The 8995-nt window shown below is 36.7% G+C and overlaps 1 pseudogene across 1 annotated transcript; it reads right to left on the reverse strand.

Moving 5' to 3' along the window:
* Positions 1 to 2887: 2887 nt before the first annotated feature.
* LOC109114785 (uncharacterized) lies at positions 2888 to 4720 on the reverse strand (annotated as a pseudogene). The gene is made up of 2 exons (XR_016077674.1): positions 4651 to 4720; positions 2888 to 4576 (listed from the first exon to the last, which is right to left on the reverse strand). The product of XR_016077674.1 is annotated as an uncharacterized LOC109114785 (transcript).
* Between the last annotated feature and the right edge of the window lie 4275 nt (positions 4721 to 8995).

Genomic DNA, 8995 nt, shown 5'->3' on the forward strand with positions numbered 1-8995 from the left:
TAGAGTAAAATCCAAAACAAAATTAATTTGCATTTTTTTATTTGCACTCCCATACATTTGTACTAGTGCAAATATAATGCGCTGCAACCAAACACAACCTAAGAGACTAAGGCTGTGTTTGGAAACGATGCAAATAAGTGTGAATGCAAATATGTAGAGTGTAAAACGGTCCATATAAATTGTAAAGTTGGGTTAGTTTTGCACTGACAAAATTACCTTCTTACCAAACAGAATTTTAGCTGTAATGGATGCAAACACGAATTCCAATAAAGCATAAGCCTTTTTTATCAAAAGCCCACTTGAATGCAAATTTACTTCTTTTTTATTGAAATACATTTACATCTTATTATCAATGTAAATATGCATTGAAAATTGTGTTTTCTGTCATTTCTCAATACATAAATGTAATGTTGCCAAACACAAGCAAAAGTGAACCAGAGTGCAAATTTACCCTGAACTGAGATTTACACTCCATTTGCATTGTTCCCAAACACAGCCTAAGAGTTCAAGGTCTATATGTTTTTGCCTCCATAGGTCCATCCAGTCACTTGCCACTTTGGCAATCTCCTACAACTCCAATCTGTGGAATATACCATTTTACCCTTTGTGGTAGAGAGAACAGTTTCTTAGGGAGTTTCTTTCTCCTGTGGGACTGGAATAATTCATCTATGTCATCATTGTCATCATCCAAGCCTTATCCCAGCTCTATGGGATTGGCCACATGAGTCCTGCTCCATCAGTCTGTTCAAGACAAATCAGGACCCATATTGATGAGAGTTTGGCAAAAGTTTTAGGGGTTTTTATTGTTTAGTCCATCCCAACAAATCTTAGCCCCACCGTACAGGTAGGATGAATCCTGACAGTGGATCGGTGTCAAATCCACAGTCAGGATGCGGTTTATAGGGGGGCTACTAGTAGATTAGAAGGGGGCTGTAATTTCAGATTTCTGAGGTGGAGTGCAGTCTACTTATTCCAAAGTTTTAACATCTGCTACCAACCTGATACAACCCTCCTCCTTTATTGGGATTGAACTTGGGACCAACAGTGTAAGATAAGCTCATCTAAGTGGAGCTCATGCAACCCCAAAAGACACCTATACCATAGTACTTGCATTACCAGTGGCACATCCATCAAAGTTTATTTCTCTGTGAACTTTCAGGCCACCCAAGCTCGAATCACCTGTCTTTGTGGTGCATAATCTACCACAGCCTGCCAGCCCTTATGAATGGAATCCATGGGGACTCCTCTGAATTCCTCTCTTCTGGATATTTAATCCAAGCATTCCGCACATTCTGTCCTTGAGAAATTTTGAAGGGGCCTCATAGATCCCTTAGCATTCTGCACAACAAAAGAATCTGGTTCAAACAATAATTGAACAAATTTACAAGGATAGAATGCTTGGATTGAACATTAAAACCAAATAATAATTTACAGAGTAATTGCAGGGGCATAGATATGTAGTTACAGATGGACCAGAATCTATAAAACACATATTCGTGAGGCAAAACTTCATCAGGACCCTAGTTTTGTATTGATCAAAGATTTTAACTCTTACATTTACTTCAATAAGAGAATGGTACGAAAACAATATCTGAAAAGTTGCTAAGAACTGCAAGTGGAGGAGGTGCTTGAGTGATTGTAAATAGAAAATTGTGAAAGATGAGCATCAGGTGACTGTTCTTGTACATTGACCCTTAATAATAATGGTCCTAAATGTTGATCCTGTACAATGTGACAAGACTTTCGCAAGCAAACAGAGCATATTGGATCAATGATCCAAACTTTTCTCTGATTATGTTTACTATAACCATTAATGTCTATAAGCTGGGGTTAATATGTTTAGCAGATGCTTTTTTTTTTATTCTATTTTTGATAAAAGGTAAGGCATATTTCATTAAAAGACTTTAGAAGAAAAGGTACAAGCTCTGAGAAACAGCATACACAACCATGGCTGCATTACTTTCTTGTGACCCTCAAATAATACAAGGACATGCCAATGATTGTCATTGATTTTTTTTTTCCATTTAGTCACTAATGGGTCCATACTTTAAATTTTGTCAAAGATACAAATAGTTAATTATTATTGGTGTGGTTGAATTCAAATTGGCTACCTGCTGAAGCAAGAGAATTTGGTTGTGACCAAGGGCTATGTTTGGTTTGAAAGAAAATAAGAGAGAGAGAGTTGGGGAAAGTTTTCAAACAAAAATTTGTGAAATTTCTTGAGAACTTTCCTTCAAACATTCTGTTTCTCTCTTATTTTCAATCACACCAAACACACCTTACAGAAAGGGCATGATTAACACGTCAAATAATGAAGTCATTTTTCTCGTTAGGTGGGCTATAGATAAAATTGCTAGCTCACCTCCAAGTCACACTCATAACAAATATAATTGCAACGTGCTTTATTATGCTTATAATATTTAGAAAAGTGGTTTCTAAATATTAAAAATTCATTATTTATAGGGGCATTTTAATGACAAAGGAGATAAATCATTAAAACAAGGAATGCCAATTACATCCTTAATTGGACTCCAGATCTGCTGATCAGGATACATTGCTGGCCACTCCATTCCAATACTAATGATATAAAGTATAAGAGATGTTCTCGGTGTGTGGTTAGGTAAACATGACCAACAATGTGTTGTGATTAGCAGATCCAAACTCTTTTTAATTGGACCAAGTAAAATGGTTCCCAATGGTAAATGATAATAGGGTCAATTAGTTGACTAGTTTATTAAAATTTTAATTTGGTTAAATATAAAACAGGCATGAGGTTGAACCACTTTTTCATCCAGGTCAGTGGTCAACTGTTCAACCATCTGGATTAACCCATGATGTCATCACTATAAGAAACCTCAGAAAAAAGTGAAAATAACAAAAAAATAAGGGTAAAATATAAAAACCTCTCCTATAGTTTTACTTTATCAAAAACCTATTTTACCTTTATACGAATTAATGTACATCAGGTTTTACTAATATAGCTCTATCTCAACAGCTCCATAATAACACTGTTCATCTTCTTTCTCACGACACAGTGGCAGAATGGTGGTGCACTCCCCCTCCGGACACATCACATCTTCCGATACTCGGACCATCGAATTCGCACCGGAGATCCAATACACCATCTCGCTCTACAACACCAAATCGTTCTGCAGCCAGAGCCATGAATAGTACTATCACAGAGAGATGAGTCGTCACCTCCGCATCGAATTCCGGCGGGTTTCCTGATCTCTTCTTCTTCTTCAGCGTTGCCGTGCTACTACTCTAGCTTTTCCGACCCTTGGATTCTGAATTCCATATGTGTTTTAATGCCAGCTCCTTCCTGTTCCCTACAATCACCTTATAAACATTCCCCAGACCCTCCCTTCTGAATCAAATTCTCCTCTTTTATCGAATTCAATATATCTTTTTCGCTGAAACTCAACACACGAAACGATTTTACATTCTAAGAGTCTTTTGACAATGCACGGTCTTGTTCATCGTTTCGTCTCTTGCTTTTTATGAAAATGAAGCACCCAAGCAATGCAATCAACACAGCAATTCCCGCTACAAAGCAAAATACAAGTGTAAGGAGCCCCATTGAATTGCTAGAATCTGACGGACAAGGACCAAATTAAGCAGCCATTTTTCGGACCACAGAGTCCGGGGCTACCAGTGGAGCTGTCGTTATAACCTTCCAGCCCAAGAGATTGCGGTATGCATACCGTTAACCTATTGTGTGACACATCGAAAGGTTAAGCCTAAGAGAAGAAAAACTCACTGGAATTGATCTCGTTAGCTGGTTATTCGATAGGTTTAACGAGTTCAGGGAGGGAGGGTAATGCCCCTAGTGTAGATGGAATTTGACCGGTGAGTGAGTTGTTGGAGAAATTTATGACATTCAATGAAACGCATGAACCTAACGTTTTGGGTATGCTGCCAGAAAACATGTTATCCTGCAGCTGAATAATGTTGAGCCTCTTTAATTTTCCGATACTAAGCGGAATGTCACTTGAGAACTTGTTGGACCTCAAGTCAATAGAAACCAGAGCCGTCGCTTCTGAGATTTCCGACGGCAATTCACCTGAAAATCTATTATTTGCGATGTATAACTGCCGGAGTGCTTTGGAATTCGCGATTTCGGACATAACGGCTCCTTCTAGGTGATTCATAGTGAAATTGATGATGTTGAAGTGAGGCAAACCCCAAATTCCAGCAGGGATGCTGCGAGAAAGGGAATTATTGCTTAAGCGGAAACGAGTTAGAGTCGAACAATTCGCATAAGTGGCCGGAATTTCTCTAGTAAACTTGTTCTACAACATGAGCAAGGCTTTCAACATGCCGTTCTTGCACATATCAGGCGGAATCAGACCTGTCAAATAATTCTCAGAGACATCGATGGTATCGAAGACCGTCCAGTAACCAAGCCTCTGAGGGAGAGTACCATTTAGGTTGTTCCGGAAAAGCATCAAATTCTCGAAGAGTTATAGAGAGATGAGCTACGTCAAGGACCTGAGTTTCGAGAGATCTCCTTCGAGATTGTTAGTTGAAGCGTCGCAGTAACGGAGATTGGTGAGCTTTCTGAACCCGATTGGGGCTTACCGTAGACATGGAGAGGCTTGGAGGCAAGACCAACAACAGCGAAAGTGACGAGGCCACCCCTGTAAGTACCCCATCTGGATGAAGAAGGTGTAAGCAACAACACCGTATGGGTTGAAAGCTCGCTTGACGATGCCGCCATCGAGGAGCTGATCCTGTTCAAGGGACGGTGGCGATGGAACAGGTGGAGGGGAAGTAGTGGTGGGACCTCAGCACTATTTTAGTAAAAACATATTTAGATTAATTCATAAAAGGGTAAAATAGGTATTTTGAAAAAATATAATCTCTTTAACGTTTTTTGCCTTGGTCATTGACGGAAGGGGGGTATTTGTTGAATTTTTCAAAAATTAAGGGAAGGTTTTTACTAAAATAAAACTATAGGGGAAGTTTTTATGATTGTCAAAAACTTCAGGGGAGGTTTTGGTATTTTACCCCAAAAATAAAAATAATAATCAATAGAATGAACAAATCAGGTGGATCTAGGGCTGAACATTCGGTTAAAATCAAACTGAATAAGCCAAAATTTTAAGGGAGAAAACCCAATTGAAACCAATTTAACGAAATATCAAAATAACAAGGAAGTCTAGAAATTTTCTCATTTTTTTTAATTTTTTAATCCATGTCATTTTTGAAACTACTAATTAGAAACTCTACTTTCCAAAAAAAAATCTTCCTAAAATCATACACACACACTCTCTCTCTCTCTCTCCCTCTCTCTCTCTCTTGCACGTTCCAATAACCTAAATAATCTAATATCCTAAAATTTCTCTTAAACAATCTCCCTCATTATCCCGAACTTTCTCCTAAGTTATCACTAATTTAGTAGAGAGTTTCTCTCCTAAATTATCTCTAATTCTTATTTATCTTCTCACCCACTTTTTATCTACATCTATCTAAAGAAAGTTTGAATTAAAAAATTTAAGAATTATTTAAATATTCTAACAAAATTATATAATAACTTTTAAAATATTTATTAAAAATACAAAAAAAAAATAATTATAATCCATTTAACAATGTTCATATTATTAAATATAATAGCAAGCTATAAGTTGACCCGAATTGAGATTGTGACTAGGTCATTGGGTTGCTAGTCCAATTGGATGAATCAACAATGGATTGCAAACACATATAAATTAGCTTTAATAATAATTTAACAATGGATATACCTTTTTGTTAACTCTCCCTCACTTTTGTTAACTCACCTCCGGTTTTTTAAACCTCGCAAGACACCTTTGTCATATACATTTCTTTAGAGAAAAACCAACCTTTCGTCAAGTCTAGGGGTGGATTCGAGCCGACCCGAGCCGAATAGTAAGAGGCTCGAGCTTTGGCTTGGTTCAAGCTAGAACCTTGAGCTCGAGCTCGATTTGAGAAAAATGTTTTATAAAAATAATAAAAAAATTATATATAGAAACATTTTTTATTTGTGATAAGGCACGAATAATGATGATGAATAAATTTTGTAATATTAAAGTGAACACCACCGATGGAGAGATGGAAAATACCTTTTTTTGGGTGGGAATAGAAAACACCCTTATTATATCATAATGACTAAGTTAAAAAATCAATATAAATAGTAGGGTCATTATCTAAAACTCTCCCTCACTTTTGTTAACTCACCTTCGGTTTTTAAAACCTCACAAGACGCATTTGTCATATACATTTCTTTAGAGAAAAACCAACCTTTTGTCAAGTCTAGGGGTGGATTCGAGCCGACCCGAGCCGAATAGTAAGAGGCTTGAGCTTCGGCTTGGTTCAAGCTAGAACCTTGAGCTCGAGCTCGATTTGAGAAAAATGTTTTATAAAAATAATAAAAAAATTATATATAGAAACTTTTTTTTTATTTGTGATAAGGCACGGATAATGATGATGAATAAATTTTGTAATATTAAAGTGAACACCACCGATGGAGAGATGGAAAATACCTTTTTTTGGGTGGGAATAGAAAACACCCTTATTATATCATAATGACTAAGTTAAAAAATCAATATAAATAGTAGGGTCATTATCTAAAACTCTCCCTCACTTTTGTTAACTCACCTCCGGTTTTTTAAACCTCACAAGACGCCTTTGTCATATACATTTCTTTAGAGAAAAACCAACCTTTCGTCAAGTCTAGGGGTGGATTCGAGTCAACCCGAGCTGAATAGTAAGAGGCTCGAGCTTGCGCTTGGTTCAAGCTAGAACCTTGAGATCGAGCTTGACTTGAGAAAATGTTTTATAAAAATAATAAAAAAAATTATATATAGAAACATTCTTTTATTTGTGATAAGGCACGAATAATGATGATGAATAAATTTTGTAATATTAAAGTGAACACCACCGATGGAGAGATGGAAAATACCTTTTTTTGGGTGGAAATAGAAAACACCCTTATTATATCATAACGACTAAGTTAAAAAATCAATATAAATAATAGGGTCATTATCTAAAACTCTCCCTCACTTTTGTTAACTCACCTCCGGTTTTTTAAACCTCGCAAGACGCCTTTGTCATATACATTTCTTTAGAGAAAAACCAACCTTTCGTCAAGTCTAGGGGTGGATTCGAGTTGACCCGAGCCGAATAGTAAGAGGCTCGAGCTTGGGCTTGGTTCAAGCTAGAACCTTGAGCTCGAGCTCAATTTGAGAAAAATGTTTTATAAAAATAAAAAAAAATATATATATATATAAACATTTTTTATTTGATATTTAAAAAATAAATTATTATTATTTTTATTATATATATACTCGGCTTGCAATCCTCACGAGCCAAGCTCTATTAGGCGCATTTATTAATCAAGCCTATAAATTGGGCTCGAGCTCGGCTTGAAGCTCGGTTGAAAAGCCGAATTGAGCTCAAGTAGCTCGTGAAGAGCTCGACTTATGGCCACCCCTAGTCAAGTCACCATTATAATGTAAAGTTGTCCACATAGACGCTAAAATTTATTTAAGGGTTAGTTAATTAAATATATCCTATGCACACTTTTACTAAACTATTTAAGGTGATGTTTGGGGCCGATTTTTGAGAAATCGGTGCCACGTTAGAGCCACATTATCAATTCAAAAAGCACTAATTATTTTGGTGTTTGGTTGGTTGATTTTTGAGAAATCGACAAATTGGTCAGAAAACAATTATTAAAATAGAGCTGAAAAAATCAACAATTTCGATGATTCCTCTTCTTAGGCCGATTCTGACTATATTTTGGATGGTGCAGCATTTGACATGGATATGAGAGATAATTCCCATCAACACGAAAGTCATTGCTGATAATCACTACCAAACAAACTTATATCCGATTTCTGAGAAATTAACTGACATGGTAGCAATGTTACCAAACAAACAATTTCTCTGATTTTTTAGAAACCAGTGATCTCTGATTGAGTTGGGTCTCAATCAGTTTAGGGTCGGGTAGAACCAGTTCCTAAAATCGGAATCTACCTAATCGATTTAGGTTCATCGGGTTGGACCGGATCCATTGACAATCCTAAACATCTTCTAAATATATCTAATGGTTTCAAAAACTACTTAATTATACTCTATGGGATGGCCCCACTTGACTTATTAAACAAGATCTGTGTTAGTAGCAAAGTGTTTTGGGCTGTTATCAGACTCCAAATCTCCTGTCCACAAGAACTCTACCCACATCTACCCACAACACACTACCCCTGTGCATTAGAAACATCTCCCTGTGCATAATACCATATAGGAGGATGAGATGTTTTCCATGTGTAGCTGTGATGTTATGTGGGTAGATGTGGGGCAGGAGATCTGGACTCCGTTGTCACACACATTTTATATCTTTTTAAGCTTCAATTTTGGCCCCACTCCCTTAGCCGACAAACAAAGGAGGTGACCCAACCAGCATTTTCTCGAAAGCGGATTTGGTCCTCACAAAAACATCTTCACAACATCCTCATAGCCCCTTGCAGTCATGCATTGGGAATATCTCCCCATGAAAAAAAAAATACAAGAAGATGTTCCTAATGGACAGCTATAAAAGCCTATGAGTACAGTTCGATAGAATTTTGGTTCCCATTGATAAAGAACCCTATATTCTTTTTTTTTTTCAGATTTATGTGAGGTCCAATATAAAATTTATTTTTCCTGAGTATCGTTTACCTTATAAGTGTTAAGTGCATTTACCCTCGCTAAGATTGAGGGACAGTTTTGACTAATATATCATCACACCATGTAAGCCTTATCCCCACTATCATATGGGGTTCCCTACATTAATCCTGTTTTCATATCCATTACTAAATTATGGTTGCTTAAATAATTTCTTATTATTTTTATCAATCTCTATTTCTTTTAACTCCTTTAACCCATGAGTGATTAATTCGGGTTAACTGAACCCAATGACTGTGTACAATGTGTAGCGGGCTGTGGAGTAGGTTTCATGTATTTTATCATTGAATTTAGATTCGGGTTCTCCTAA

Source organism: Nelumbo nucifera, chromosome 6 (genome assembly GCF_055504915.1).
Source record: "Nelumbo nucifera cultivar China Antique chromosome 6, China Antique-T2T, whole genome shotgun sequence".
Classification (NCBI taxonomy): domain Eukaryota; kingdom Viridiplantae; phylum Streptophyta; class Magnoliopsida; order Proteales; family Nelumbonaceae; genus Nelumbo; species Nelumbo nucifera.